Source organism: Aegilops tauschii, chromosome 3 (genome assembly GCF_002575655.3).
Source record: "Aegilops tauschii subsp. strangulata cultivar AL8/78 chromosome 3, Aet v6.0, whole genome shotgun sequence".
NCBI classification, from domain to species: Eukaryota; Viridiplantae; Streptophyta; class Magnoliopsida; order Poales; family Poaceae; genus Aegilops; species Aegilops tauschii.
The window spans coordinates 440,114,543-440,130,626 of record NC_053037.3 but is presented as its reverse complement, the minus strand read 5'-3'; the positions used below and the strand labels follow the sequence as shown (position 1 = coordinate 440,130,626).

The following is a 16,084-nucleotide window of genomic DNA, read 5'->3' as shown; positions in this document are numbered from 1 at the left end:
TGGCGGCGGTGGGAGGTGGACATGTCCGTCGGTGGGAGTTTTGTCCGGCGGCGCGGTGGGGACGAGGTTAGGGTTTGATCTTCGAAGATTTCGGGGGGACTCGCATATATATAGCTAGAGGGAGCTAGGAGACTCCAAATGGAGTGCGGTTTTCACCCACACGATCGTGATCGAATGACCTAGAGCATGGAGATGACTTAGAGGGGTTTTGGGCTGTTTGGAGGGGGTTTTGCTGCAACACACAAAAGGACTTTGCGGTTACCCCGTTAACCGTTGGAGTACCAAACGACCTCCAAATGGAACAAAACTTGACCGGTGGTCCTCGCGTTCCCAGGTGGCTTCTCGGTCAGAATGGTGTGACCACTTCACTTTCAGGAATTTGATAGACTTGTTGCGAGTCTTGCGCTCAGTTTCTTCAAGAATAGCAACGGGGTGCTCATGATAAGACAGATCTTATTGGAGGTCAATCTCTTCGAAGTTGATGGTGTGCTCAGGAGTCTTGAAGCACTTGCGAAGCTGTGACACGTGGAACACCTTTCCAGAGGCGTCGACTCGGAGCTCGGTCTTCATCGAGGAGTCAGCCGTGGCGTACTTGTCTGCAATGACCAGCAGCTCGTCGAGGGTAGCTGGCTCGTCGCAGAGGAGTCGGTGCTTGAGGAGAGTGCCTTCTCGGCACCCGGCGGTGAAGTATTCGATGGCTTGAACCTCGTGCACCCCCTCGCAGGAGTTGCGGAGCTCGGCCCACCGCGTGAGGTAGTCGCGGGTCGACTTGCTGGGCCCTTGGACGCATAAGGAGAGCTGGCGGGGCTTGGGAGGCCGCTTGTACGTGCTGATGAAGTTGCGGACGAAGACTTCCGTGAAGTCCAGCCAGCTGTTGACGCTGAAGGGCTTGACGCTGTTGAGCCAGGTGCGTGCCATGCCCTGCAGCATGAGAGGGACGTACTTCACGGCTACGCGCCTGTTGCCGTTCACTATGCTGACAGCGGTAGAGTAGTCGATGAGCCAATCTTCCGGCTTCACAGAGCCGTTGTACTTGGGCGTGTCTCTGGGGAGCGAGAACCCTTTGGGGAAGGGCTCGTCGCGGATGCGGGGGCCAAAGCATGGCGGGCCGACATCGTCTTCTTCTTCTAGTGCCAGGGATCGAGCTAAGCGGTTGATCCGGTGGCGGGCGTCGTTCTCGCCGACTCCTTTGCGGTGGCCTAGTCGGCCACCGAGAGTCGGATGTGTGACAAGCGGCGGGGTGGGATGTCTCTCCCCACGAGGCGGGGGAGGAGGCGGATTGCCTTGGCGCTCCACTGCTCGAGGGCAGCCTTCCGCGTCGCGCTCGATGGTGATTCGAGTCCGGCTGCGGCTAGCAACCGGCTCCTTGTCTTTCCTTGCGTGGGCACCGCTCGCAGTCGCCGACCGGGATGTCGCGGCGTGCTCTCGGCGTGGGGGAGGACTCTCAGCGCAGGCGCTGGCTTCATGCCGTTCTGCGGCCGCGTCGATCAGCTGCTGAATGCGCTTTGTCATGTAGGGGAGCTCATTAGCCCCCAGCCCATTTAGCTCTTGTGCGGCCGCTTGAGCGGCTCGCAGATTCTCGAGCGGTGTGGCGTAGACGGGATGGTCTGCCCCCAGCATGCTGGCGATGGCCGCGCCGCGCTTCTTGACGAGGCCGGCTCGGCTCGGCTCACCATGAGGCGGCGTACCTAAGGCGACGCGGTTGACTTCGCGCTGGTGAGCCTGAGTGAGGCGTCTCATGGAGGCTATCGTCTGGCCCTCCGTGATGAGGGCGAGGCGGCGTGCCTCCAGGGTCTCGGCGTCGGCGTCAACCGGGATGGGGACGGATAAGTCGTACATCGTCGCTTGTAGGGCGTCGTGGGCGTTCTCGCCCGAGTCGGCGACGTGGCTGATGACCAGCACCTCAATGACAGCGCTGCTGCCGCTGTCAGCTCGAGGGAGAGGGTCGTCGAAGACTACCACATCGGAGGGGTAGGCATCGAGCGATGCCGTGTCGGAGTCGACAAGCATCGGGTCGGTGGAGCCGACCGACTCGAAGTCCACAGCAAGCTCGCTGGAGACGTGAAGCTAGTCGACGAGGCTGACGAGTCAGCTCTCGGGGCAGTCCATTCCCGCGTCGGACGCGGGCTCGTCGGAGGTGCGAGTCTCGCCCAGAAGATCGGCGAGGCAGCTCGCTGCGCAGGCGTCGTCGACGCCTAGCAGCGCGTCGGCGCAAGCGCCATCGGGCGCAGCAGGCTAGCTGCGCTCGCAGGGGAGAAAAAGGGTTCCCGTCCAAAACAGGTCTCCGGACGACGGTGCACCTAGCCCCACTATGGGCGCCAAATGTCGGGTGGTAGGTGCAACATATGCCAACGGATGGCTTATCATAGTGGGAGCGAGTAAAACATCGCCGGTGCCTGGAAAAGGGATGAGGCGAAGACATGCACGCCGGCGGATCTTACCCAGGTTTGGGCTCTCCATGGAGATAACAACCCTAGTCCTGCTCTGCGGGGTCTCCGCATGGTCACTAGATCAATACAAGTAGCTACAAGCGCTCCTGGAGCTGTTTGGCTAGAGGAAGAAGAAGGGCAAGGCTAGCTCTCCTTTTCTCTCTATGTGGTGTGTGGAATTCTATGAGATCCACCCTTTGCATGGGTATCCCTGGGGGTTTATATAGGCCTACCCCCAGGGGTACAATGGTAATCCGGCTGGGCGCGGGTCCCAGCCGTCAGCGTCTATCCACGCCGGCTTTTCCGCCGGTCATTGGGGCCGGCCGACTGGTGGGTCCCGCCGGCTGCCGGCCTCTTGGCCGACAGGACGGCCCCACCGCTTGGGAGCTTTGTCGGCGGCTGGTTACTGTTGCCTCGCCTCGGATGACGAGAGCTTTGTTGAGGTAAGCGTGGCTACAGTGTCGCCGCATTGCGGACTCTCACTGTAGCCTTACCGCGTCTTGTCTCCTTAATGAGGCACATGTTTCGAGGGAGGGAGGTAGCCAGCTATTGGGAGCCGGCCACACCCCTGGCCGACTGGAGGAGGCCAGGCCACCTTCGGGTGTCTCTCTAGCAAAAGGGGCCCGCCGCCTATCGGCCGTACTGGTGCCTGTCGTGGGTGACATCGAGGCCAACACGGCTACAGTGCCGCGCCGGACGGGGGATGGCTGGCCCGTACGGCGCCCTGTGGCCATGCCTGTTCCGCGATTCGGGGGTAGTGGGTTGTACTGCGGCCACGCCCCATCCTATCGCCATTATGTGGGTACAGTCTTAGTGGGTGCAGTCTTGGCCGGCTTCGGGGAGCCGGCTTTCTTCATCACCGGCTTCTGGGAGTCGGCTTTCTTCATGGCCGGCTTCTGGGAGTCGTCTTTCTGGGGATAGCTGGCCGGGGGAAGGCGGCCCTATGCTTTGTATGCTTGAAGGCTTGAATGGCCTGATAGTTTTTCGAAGAGCCAGGGGGAGTCGGTTAGGCTACCCGTGGTCATTTACTCCGACACTCGCGGTACATCAAGATCGTGCCAAATCAAGAACACTAGAGAGAGAGAGAGAGAGATCAAACACATAGCTACTGGTACATACCCTCAGCCCCGAGGGTGAACTACTCCCTCCTCATCATGGAGACCGCCGGGATGATGAAGGTGGCCACCGGTGATGTTTTGCCCCTCCGGCACGGTGCCGGAACGGGCTCCTGATTGGTTTTTCGTGGTTATAGAGGCTTGTGGCGGCGGAACTCCCGATCTAGGTTTATTTCTGGGGGTTTCTATATTTATAGGAATTTTTGGCGTCGAGAACAAGTCAGGGGGGTCCACGAGGAGCCCACAAGACTGGCGGGCGACCCCAGGGTAGTAGGGCGCGCCCTCCACCCTCGTGGAGACCTCGTGGCTCTTCTGGCCCAACTCTTTTGCTTCGGGGGATTCTTCTAGTCCATAAAAAATCACCGTAAATTTTTAGCTCATTTGGACTCCGTTTGATATTCATTTTCTGCGAAACTCAAAAACAAGGGGAAAAGCAGAACCTGGCACTGGGCTCTAGGTTCATAGGTTAGTCCCAAAAATCATATAAAATAGCATATAAAACATCCAAGACAAATAATGTAATAACATGGAGCAATCAGAAATTATAGATACGTTGGAGACGTATCAGATGCCTACAACAACTAGAGACGACGCTAATAATGATGATCAAGAAACTTCAGATCAAGTTCCGACTTGACCTCATAGGTTGAACAGAGCACGTTCCGCACCAGAGTGGCACGGTAATCCTGTCCCGGAAGTCATGTTATTAAACCATGGCGAACCTACGAACTATAAAGAAGCTATGATGAGCCCAGATTCCGATAAATGGCTTGAGGCCATGAAATCTGAGATAGGATCCATGTATGAGAACAAAGTGTGGACTTTCGTGGACTTGCCCGCTGATCGGCAAGCCATTGAGCATAAATGGATCTTCAAGAGGAAGACAGACGTTGATGGTAATGTCACTATCTACAAAGCTCGAGTTGTCGCGAAAGGTTTTCGACAAGTTCAAGGAGTTGACTACGATGAGACCTTCTCACCGGTAGCGATGTTTAAGTCAGTCCGAATCATGTTAGCAATTGCCACATTTTATAATTATGAAATCTGGCAAATGGACGTCAAAACTGCATTCCTTAATGGATTTCTTAAAGAAGAGTTGTATATGATGCAACCAAAAGGTTTTATCGATCCTAAAGGTGCTAACAAAGTGTGCAAGCTCCAGTGATCCATCTATGGACTGGTGCAAGCATCTCGGAGTTGGAATATACCCTTTGATGAGGTGCTCAAAGCATATGCTTTATACAGACTTATGGTGAAGCCCGTATTTACAAGAAAGTGAGTGGGAGCTCTGTAGCATTTCTGATATTATATGTGGATGACATATTGTTGATCGAAAATGATATAGAATTTCTGGATAGCATAAAAGGATACTTGAATAAGAATTTTTCAATGAAAGACCTCGGTGAAGCTACTTATATATTGGGCATCGAGATCAATAGAGATAGATCGAGACGCTTAATAGGACTTTCACAAAGCACATACCTTGATAAAGTCTTGAAGAAGTTCAAAATGGATCAGTCAAAGAAAGGGTTCTTGCTTGTGTTACAAGGTGTGAAATTGAGTCAGACTGAAAGCCTGACCACTCCAGAAGATAGAGAGAAAATGAAAGTAATTCCCTATGCCTCAGCCATAGGTTCTATCATGTATGCTATGATGTGTACCAGACCTGATGTGTGCCTTGCCATAAGTTTGGCAGGGAGGTACCAAAGTAATCCAGGATTGGATCACTTGACAACTGTCAAGAACATCTTGAACTACCTGAAAAGGACCAAGGATATGTTTCTCGTTTATGGAGGTGACAAAGAGCTTGTCGTAAATGGTAACATCGGTGTTAGCTTCGACACTGATCTGGATAACTCTAAGTCACAAACCGGATACGTATTTATATTGAATGTTGGAGCTGCCAGTTGGTGTAGTTCCATGTAGAGCATTGTGGCGGGATCTACGTGTGGAGTACATAGCTGCTTCGGAAGCAGCTCATGAAGGAGTCTGGATGAAGGAGTTCATATCTGATCTAGGTGTAATACCTAGTGCATCGGGTCCAATGAAAATATTTTGTGACAACGCTAGAGCAATTGCCTTGGCGAAGGAATCCAGGTTTCACAAGAGAGAACCAAACACATCAAGAGACGCTACAACTCTATTCGTGAAAAGGTCAAGGATGGAGACATAGAAGTTTGCAAAATACATACGGATCAAAATGTAGCAGACCCGTTGACTAAGCCTCTTCCACGAGCAAAACATGATCAACACCAAGACTCCATGGGTGTTAGATTCATTACTATGTAATCTAGATTATTGACTCTAGTGCAAGTGGGAGATTAGAGGAAATATGCCCTAGAGGAAATAATAAAGTTGTTATTTTATATTTCCTTATTCATGATAATGGTTTATTATTCATGCTAGAATTGTATTGATTGGAAACTTAAATACATGTGTGAATACATAAACAAATACCGTGTCCGTGGTGAGCCTCGACTAGACTAGCTCGTTGAGCAAAGATGGTTAAGGTTTCCTAACCATAGGCATGAGTTGTAATTTGATAACAAGATCACATCATTTGGATAATGATGTGATGGAGAAGACCCATCCGTTACCCTAGCATATCTATCGTTCAGCCTATTGCTATTGCTTTCTTAATGTCAAATACATATTCCTTCGACTATGAGATTATGCAAATCCCGGATACCAGAGGAATACCTTGTGTGCTATCAAACGTCACAAAGTAACTGGGTGATCATAAAGATGCTCTACAGGTATCTCCAAAGGTGTTTGTTGAGTTGGCATAGATCAAGATTAGGATTTGTCACTCCGAGTACGGAGAGGTATCTCTGGGCCCTCTCGGTAATACACATCATAAGAAGCCTTCAAAGCAAAGCGACTAAGGTGTTAGTTGCAAGATGATGTATTACGGAAAGAGTAAAGAGACTTGCTGATAACGAGATTGAACTAGGTATGAAGATACTGACGATCGAATCTCAGGCTAGTAACATACCGAAAGACAAAGGGAATTACATATGTTGTCATAAGGTTCGACCGATAAAGATCTTCGTACAATATGTAGGAGCCAATATGGGCATCCAGGTTCCGCTATTGGTTATTGACCGGAGAGGTGTCTCGGTCATGTCTACATAGTTCTCGAACCTGTAGGGTCCACACGCTTAACGTTTGTTGATGATATAATGTTATATGAGTTATATTATTTGGTGACCGAATGTTGTTCAGAGTCCCGGATGAGATCACAAACATGACGAGGAGTCTCGAAATTGTCGAGAGGTAAAGATTGATATATAGGATGATGGTATTCGGACACCGGAATAGTTTCAGGATGCACCGGGTAGTCATCGGGTCACCGGAAGGGGTTCCAGACACCCCCGGTAGGTATATGGGCCTATTGGGCCAAGGGGGGACAGACCAGCCCACAAGGGGCTAGTGCACCCCTCTCCCTGGCCGGCCAGCCCTAGGGAAGGAAAGGGGACGGCTAGCCCCTCCTGCTTTCCCCTTCTCATGGGAGAAAGGAAAGGGGGCTCCCTCCCCCCTCTTTCCCCCGCACCTATACATGGCAGGAGGGGCGCGGCTTGGGGCAGGACCCCAAGTGGGATTCGGCCCCACTTGGGGCACCTCCAGGCTGCCTCCTCCCTCCACCACCTATATATATATGTGGGAGGGGGCGCCTAGCACAAGCACAACATTGTCTTAGCCGTGTGCGGTGCCCCCTCCACCGTTTACACCCCCGGCCATATTTTTCGTAGTGCTTAGGCGAAGCCCTGCGGAGATAGCTTTCACCATCACTATCACCATGCCGTCGTGTGGCCAGAACTCATCCACTACCTCGCCATCTTGCTGGATCAAGAAGGCGGAGGTCTTCACCGAGCCGAACGTGTGCTGAACGCGGAGGTGTCGTACGTTCGGTACTCGATCGGTTGGATCGCGAAGAAGTTCGACAACATCAACCGCGTTACTAAACGCTTCCGCTTACGATCTACGAGGGTACGTAGACACACTCTCCCCACTCGTTGCTATGCACCTCCTTGGATAGATCTTGCGTGTGCGTAGAATTTTTTTTGTTTTCCATGCGACGTTTCCCAATAGTTTGTCTGTCCTGATTGGTTACTAAGAGCACGCAAATCATTCATGGTTACAAATAGCAATGTTCGTAGGTCAAATTCCTGCTGTTTGTGCTCATCCCACACATGTACACCTTTTCCATTCCACAACGATAAAAGTTCTTCAACTAATGGCCTTAGGTGCACATCAATGTCATTCCTGGGTTGCTTAGGGCCTTGAATGAGCACTGGCAGCATAATGAACTTCCGCTTCATGCACAAACAAGGAGGAAGGTTATAGATACATAGTCACGGGCCAGGTTCTATGATTGCTGCTCTGCTCTGATACGCCTCTAATGTATCTATAATTTTTGATTATTCCATGCTATTATATTATCTATTTTGGATGTTTTATATGCATTAATATGCTATTTTATATTATTTTTGGGACTAAATAATTAACCTAGAACCCAGTGCTAGTTTCTATTTTTGAGATCCCTAGAAAAGGAATTCCAAACGGAGTCCAAATGGAATTAAACTTTCGCAGTGATTTTTCCTGGACTAGAAGACACCCAGGAGACGTGGAGATCAAGTCGGAGGAGCCACGAGGCGGCCACAAGGGTGGAGGGTGCTCCCCCTGCCTTGTGGGCCCCCCGTGAATCCCCTGACCTAATTCCTTCGCCTATTTATTAACATATATTCCCAAACCACCAGAGTATCCACGAAGACACTTTTCCACCGCCGCAACCTTCTATACCCGTGAGATCCCATCTAGGGGCCTTTTCTGGCATCCTGCCGGAGGGGGATTTGATCACGGAGGGCTTCTACATCAACTCTATTGCCCTTCCGATGAAGCGTATGTAGTTTACCTCAGACCTACGGGTCCATAGCTAGTAGCTAGATGGCTTCTTCTCTCTATTTGATTCTAAATACCTTGTTCTCCTCGATGTTCTTGGAGATCTATCTGATGTAATACTCTTTTGTGGTGTGTTTTCCAAGATCCGATGAATTTTGGATTTATGATCAGCTTATCTATGAATATTATTTGAATCTTCTCTGAATTCTTATATGCATGATTTGATATCTTTGTAATTCTCTTCGAACTAGCAGTTTAGTTTGGCCAACTAGATTGGTTTTTCTTACAGTGGGAGAAGTGCTTAGCTTTGGGTTCAATCTCGCGGTGTCCTTTCCGAGTGACAGTAGGGGCAGCAAGGCACGTATTGTATTGTTGCCATCGAGGATAAAAAGATGGGGTTTACATCATATTGCTTGAGTTTATTCCTCTACATCATGTCATCTTACTTAATGCGATACTCTGTTCTTCATGAACTTAATACTCTAGATGCAGGTAGGAGTCAGTCGATGTGTGGAGTAAGAGTAGTAGATGCAGAATTGTTTCGGTCTACTTGACATGGACGTGATGCCTATATTTCATAATCATTGCCTTAGATATCGTCATAACTTTGCGCTTTTCTATGAATTGCTCGATAGTAATTTGTTCACCCACTGTATTATTTGCTATCATGAGAGAAGCCTCTAGTGAAACCTATGCCCCCCGGGTCTATTTTCCATCATATAAGTTTCCAATCTTCTATTTTCCATCGTATTAGTTTTCGATCTACTATTTTGCAATCTTTTACTGTCCGATATATAAACCAAAAATACAAAAAATATTTACTTTATCATTTGTTTAGTTTCATCAATCTCTATCAGATCTCACTTTTGCAAGTAGCCGTGAAGGGATTGACAACCCCTTTATCGCGTTGGGTGCAAGTTGTTTGATTGTTTGTGCAGGTATTGATGATATGTGCGTTGTCTCCTACTGGATTGATACTTTGGTTCTCAAACTGAGGGAAATACTTATCTCTACTTTGCTGCATCACACTTTCCTCTTCAAGGGAAAAGCCAACGCAAGCTCAAGAAGTAGTAGGAAGAATTTCTAGCGCCGTTGCCAGGGAGATCTACGCCAAGTCAAGACATACCAAGTACCCATCATAAACTCGCATATCTTTCATTAAATTATTCTCCATTTGCCTCTCGTTTTCCTCTCCCCCACTTCTAAAATGATTTTCGAAAAAGATTTGCCCTTTTTCGCCCTTCTTTCGTTCGTCTTTGTGTTTGCCCTTATGTCTGACTTGGTTTGTTTGCTTGTTTGGTTGGAATAATTGTGTATTTATTGAAAATTAGAAACCAAAGAGTTTATGGATCCTCATACACTGGCTAATCTTTTTGAGAGATGCAATTATGATGAACCTATTGCGAGTGAGGTTTGTGCACTAGATTATCTTTAGGAAGTTTTGCTTGAAATTCGTGAACCTGAAAATTGTGATGAAGAAATTTATGAAGTGATTCACGATAGCTCCTTGAATAAAAAGCATGATTGCAATGGTTTTAATATAAATTCTATTAATGTCAGTTATGTTAATGATATGCAAAACCCTAAGCTTGGGGATGCTAATTTTGCTATGTCTAGTACTTGTTGCAATGATCATGATTGGGGTGATTCTTCTTATGATCTTGAAAATTTATTTAAGCCCCATGATGAATATGAGACTGATAATAATTTTGCAATAATAATGCAAGTGGGTTTGGAATATTGTCAACTTTAGATCCCACATATTTGGGGAATATTCAATCTCATGAAATTTTTGATAAAAGTGGGTTTGGAAAGGTCATGACTTTAGTTAATGACAACCCCACTATTTTGGTAGAGTGTCAACTTTGCATGCATGTGGATCATGTAGAGAATAATTTATGTGATAGCTATATTGTTAAATTTGATTATGATCCTACATGTAATTATTACGAGAGAGGAAAATATGGTTGTAGAAATTTTCATGTTACAAAATTACCTCTCGTTATGTTGAGATTGTTATTGTTTCTTTCTTCTTCCTTGCATATGGTGGTTTTTGCTTGTCTTGATAATTTGTTTCCTTATAAAATGCCTATGCATAGGAAGTATTTTAGATTTAGATGTGTTTGTCACGAGTTTTCATGATGCTCTCTTTGTCCTTCAATTCTTCTCTTTTATGTGAGCATCATTAAAATTATCAACGTCCAGCTAAAATGCTTTAAACAAAAGCGCTCCTTGGGAGACAACCCAATATTTTTCTTTCCTGTTTTCGAATAAATAATTCATCTAGCCTCTGTTTAGATGTGGTTTTGTGTTTTAATTAGTGTTTGTGCCAAGTAAGACCTTTGGGATGGCTTACGGTGATAGTTGATTTGATCTTGCCGAAAAACAGAAACTTTTGCGCTTAGCAAAACCATTCTCATATTTAACAAAAGCGTGATAAAATACTGATTCTTTTTGAAGAAGATTAATAAACAAATTTCTTAGGTTGTCCTATTTTTTAATAATTTTTGGAGTTACAGAAGTACTCGAGAGTTACAGATTACTACAGACTGTTCTGTTTTTGACAGATTCTATTTTCTATGTGTTGTTTGCTTATTTTGATGATTCTATGGGTAGTATGGGGGGTATGAACCATGGAAAAGTTGGAATAGAGTAGATATTACACTACTATAAATAAAGAATGAGTTCACAACAGTACCAAAAGTGGTGATTTATTTTCTTATACTAATGGAGCTTATGAGATTTTCTGTTGAGTTTTGTGTTGTGAAGTTTTCACGTTTTGCGTAAGGATTTGATGGACTATGGAATAAGGAGTGGCAAGATCCTAAGCTTGGGGATGCCCAAGGCAATCCAAGGTAATATTCAAGGACAACCAAGAGCCTAAGCTTGGAGATGCCCCGGAAGGCTTCCCCTCTTTCATCTTCGTCTATCGGTAACTTTACTTGAGGCTATATTTTTATTCACCACATGATATGTGTTTTTCTTGGAGCGTCTCGTATGATATGAGTCTTTTATTTTTAGTTTTCCAGAATCATCCTTGCTGTACACACCTTTTGAGAGGGACACGCATGAATCGTGATTTATTAGAATACTCTATGTGCTTCACTTATATCTTTTGAGCTAGGCATTTTTGCTCTAGTGCTTCACTCATATCTTTTTAGAGCACGGCGGTGGCTTTATTTTATAGAAATTGTTGAACTCTCATGCTTCACTTATATTATTTTGATAGTCTCTAAGCAGTATGGTAATTTGCTTTGGTTATAAATTTAGTCCTAATATGATAGGCATCCAAGAGGGATATAATAAAAACTTTCATATAAAGTGCATTGAATACTATGAGAAGTTTGATTCTTTATGATTGTTTTGAGATATAAATATGGTGATATTAGAGTCATGCTAGTAAGTAATTGTGTATTGTAGAAATACTTGTGTTAAAGTTTGTGATTCCTATAGCATGCACGTATGGTGAACCGTTATGTGATGAAGTCAGAGCATGATTTACTTATTGATTGTCTTCCTTATGAGTGGCGGTCGGGCCGATGGTCTTTTGCCAATCTATCCCCCTAGGAGCATGCGCGTACTTCATTTCGATAACTAATATTTTTTTGCAATAAGTATGTGAGTTCTTTATGACTAATGTTGAGTCCATCGATTATACGCACTCTCACCCTTCCACCATTGCTAGCCTCTCTAATACCGCGCAACTTTCGCCGGTACCATACACCCACCATATACCTTCCTCAAAACAGCCACCATACCAACCTATTATGGCATTCCCATAGCCATTCCGAGATATATTTCAATGCCACTTTCCACCATTCTGTTTATTATGACATGTTTCGTCATTGTCATATTGTTTTGCATGATCATGTAGTTGACATTGTATTTTTGGCAAAGCCACCGTTCATAATTCTTTCATACATGTCACTCTTGATTCATTGCACATACCGCCGGAGGCATTCATATACAGTCATATTTTTTTTCTAAGTATCGAGTTGTAATTCTTGAGTTGTAAGTAAATAAAAGTGTGATGATCTTCATTATTAGAGCATTGTCCCATGTGAGAAAAGGATGATGGAGACTATGATTGTCCCGCAAGTCGGAATGAGACTCCGGACGGAAAAAAAGAGGCCATAAAAATGAGAGAAGGCCCAAATAAAAAATGAGAGAAAAGTGAGAAGGGGCAATGTTACTATCCTTTTACCACACTTGTGCTTCAAAGTAGCACCATGATCTTCATGGTAGAGAGTCTCCAATGTTGTCAATTTCATATCCTAGTGGGAGTTTTTCATTATAGAACTTGGCTTGTATATTCCAATGACGGGCCTCCTCAAATTGCCCTAGGTCTTCATGAGCAAGCGAGTTGGATGCACACCCACTTAGCTTCTTTTCGAGCTTTCATCAACTTATAAGCTCTAGTGCGTCCGTTGCATGGAAATCCCTACTCACTCACATTGATATCTATTGATGGGCATCTCCATAGCCCGTTTATACGCCTAGTTGATGTGAGACTATCTCCTTCATTTTGTCTTCTCCACAACCACCATATTCTATTCCACCTATAGCGCTATGTCCACGGCTCACGCTCATGTATTGCGTGAAAGTTGAAAAAGTTTGAGAACATAAAAAGTATGAAACAATTGCTTGGCTTGTCATCGGGGTTGTGCATGATTTGAATATTTTGTGTGATGAAGATGGAGCATAGACAGACTATATGATTTTGTAGGAATAAGCTTTCTTTGTCCATGTTATTTTGAGAAGACATAATTGCCTTGTTAGTATGCTTGAAGTATTATTGTTTTTATATCAAAATTAAACTTTTGTTTGTGAATCTTATGGATCTGAACATTCATGCCATGCCACAATAAAGAAAAATTGCATGGATAAATATGTTTGGTAGCATTCCACGTCAAAAATTCTGTTTTTACCTACTCGAGGACGAGCAGGAATTAAGCTTGGGGATGCTTGTTACGTCTCCAACGCATTTATATTTTTTTATTGTTCCATGCCATTATATTATCTATTTTGGATGTTTTATATGCATTAATATGCTATTTTAGATTATTTTTGGGACTAACCTATTGACCTAGAGCCCAGTGCCAGTTTTTGTTTTTTCCTTGTTTTTGAGTTTCACAGAAAATAAATACCAAACGAAATAAAACCTTGCGATGATTTTTCTTGGACCAGAAGACACCCTGGAGACTTGGAGATCAAGTCGGAGGCGCCACGAGGCGGCCACAAGGGTGGAGGGCGCGCCCCCTGCCTTGTGGGCCCCCCATGACTCTCCTGACCTAATTCCTTCGCCTATATATTCACATATATTCCCAAAGCACCAGAAGTATCCACGAAAACACTTTTCCATCCCCGCAACCTTCTGTACCCGTGAGATCCCATTTAGGGGCCTTTTCCGATATCCTGTCGGAGGGGGATTCGATCACGGAGGGCTTCTACATCAAATCTATTGCCCTTCCGATGAAGCGTGAGTAGTTTACCTCAGACCTACGGGTCCATAGCTAGTATCTAGATGGCTTGTTATCTCTCCTTGATTCTAAATACCATGTTCTCCTCGATATTCTTGGAGATCTATCCGATGTAATACTCTTTTGTGGTGTGTTTGCCGAGATCCGATGAATAGTGGATTTATGATCAACTTATCTAAGAATATTATTTGAATCTTCTCTGAATTCTTATATGCATGATTTGATATCTTTGTAATTCTCTTCGAACTATCGGTTTAGTTTGGCCAACTAGATTGGTTTTTCTAGAAGTGGGAGAAGTGCTTAGCTTTAGGTTCAATCTTGCGGTGTCCTTTCCTAGTGACAGTAGGGGCAGCAAGGCACATATTGTATTGTTGCCATCGAGGATAAAAAGATGGGGTTTACATCATATTGCTTGAGTTTATTCCTCTACATCATGTCATCTTACTTAATGCGATACTCTGTTCTTCATGAACTTAATACTCTAGATGCAGGTAGGAGACGGTCGATGTGTGGAGTAATAGTAGTAGATGCAGAATCGTTTCGGTCTACTTGACACGGACGTGACGCCTATATTTCATAATCATTGCCTTAGATATCGTCATAACTTTACACTTTTCTATCAATTGCTCGACAGTAATTTGTTCACCCACCATATTATTTGCTATCATGAGAGAAGCCTCTAGTGAAACCAATGGCCCCGGGTCTATTTTCCATCGTATAAGTTTCCGATCTTCTATTTTCCATCGTATTAGTTTCCGATCTACTATTTTGCTAAATTTTACATTCTGGTCTATAAACCAAAAATACCAAAAATATTTACTTTATCGTTTGTTTAGTTTTATCTATCTCTACCAGATCTAAATTTTGCAAGTAGCCATGAAGGGATTGACAACCCCTTTATCGCGTTGGGTGCAAGTTGTTTTATTATTTGTGCAAGTATTGGTGATTTGTGCATTGTCTCCTACTGGATTGATACCTTGGTTCTCAAACTGAGGGAAATACTTATCTCTACTTTGCTGCATCACCCTTTCCTCTTCAAGGGAAAACCAACGCAAGGTCAAGAAGTAGCATGCTCCCCAAAAGGATTAATGCCATCTGCACTTAAACCAAACCATATGTTCCTTGCGTCACCTACAAAGTCCCCCCACTTTCTCTCGATTTTTCTCCACTGCGACCCATCAGCGGGTGCTCTCAACTTCCCGTATTTCTTACTGTCTTCCTTGTGCCATCGTATCAACATGGCATGCTCTTTGTTTCTAAACAAACATTTCAACCATGGTATTATAGGAGCATACCACATCATCTTGGCAGGAACCCTCTTCCTGGGGCGCTCGCCCTCAACATCACCAGGTTTATCTCGTTTGATCTTATACCGCAATGCACCACATAACGGCCATGCGTTCATATCCTCGTACTCATCGCGGTAGAGGATGCAGTCATTAGGGCATGCATGTATCTTCCGCACCTCCAATCCTAGAGGGCAGAGAACCTTCTTTGCTTCGTACGTACTGTCAGGCAATTCGTTATCCTTTGGAAGCTTCTTCTTCATAATTTTCAATAGCTTCCCAAATCCGTTGTCAGATACACCATTGTCCGCCTTCCATTGCGTCAATTCCAGTGTGGTACCGAGCTTTGTGTTGCCATTTTCGCAATTTGGGTACAACCCTTTTTTGTGATCCTCTAACATGCGCTCGAACTTCAACTTCTCCATTTCACTTTCGCATCCTCTCCATGCATCCACAATGACCCGGCAAAGATCAACATCGGGCACATCGTCTGGTGCCTCTTGATCTTCAGCTTCCCCCATTGCAGTATCACCTTATTCAGGGAACATAGGATAGATGTCATCATCCTCTTCTTCTTCGTTGTCTTCCATCATAACCCCTCTTTCTCCGTGCTTGGTCCAAACATTATAGTGTGGCATGAAACCCTTCTCAAGAAGGTGCAAGTGAAGGGATTTCGAGTTAGAGTAATCCTTCGTATTCTCACAGATAGGGCATGGACAAGACATAAAACCATTCTGCTTGTTTGCCTCAGCCACTTCGAGAAATTTATGCACACCCTCAATGCACTCGGAGGTGCGTCGGTCACCGTACATCCATTGTCGGTTCATCCGCGTGCATTATATAACTAAGTGTATCAAAAACCATTACAGAAC

The 16,084-nt window shown here is 45.4% G+C and overlaps 1 pseudogene; it reads right to left on the bottom strand.

Annotated features, from left to right (window-relative positions):
• LOC141043016 (uncharacterized) overlaps positions 1 to 15,791 on the bottom strand; it is a 257,519-nt pseudogene extending 241,728 nt beyond the window's left edge.
• Positions 15,792 to 16,084: the final 293 nt, after the last annotated feature.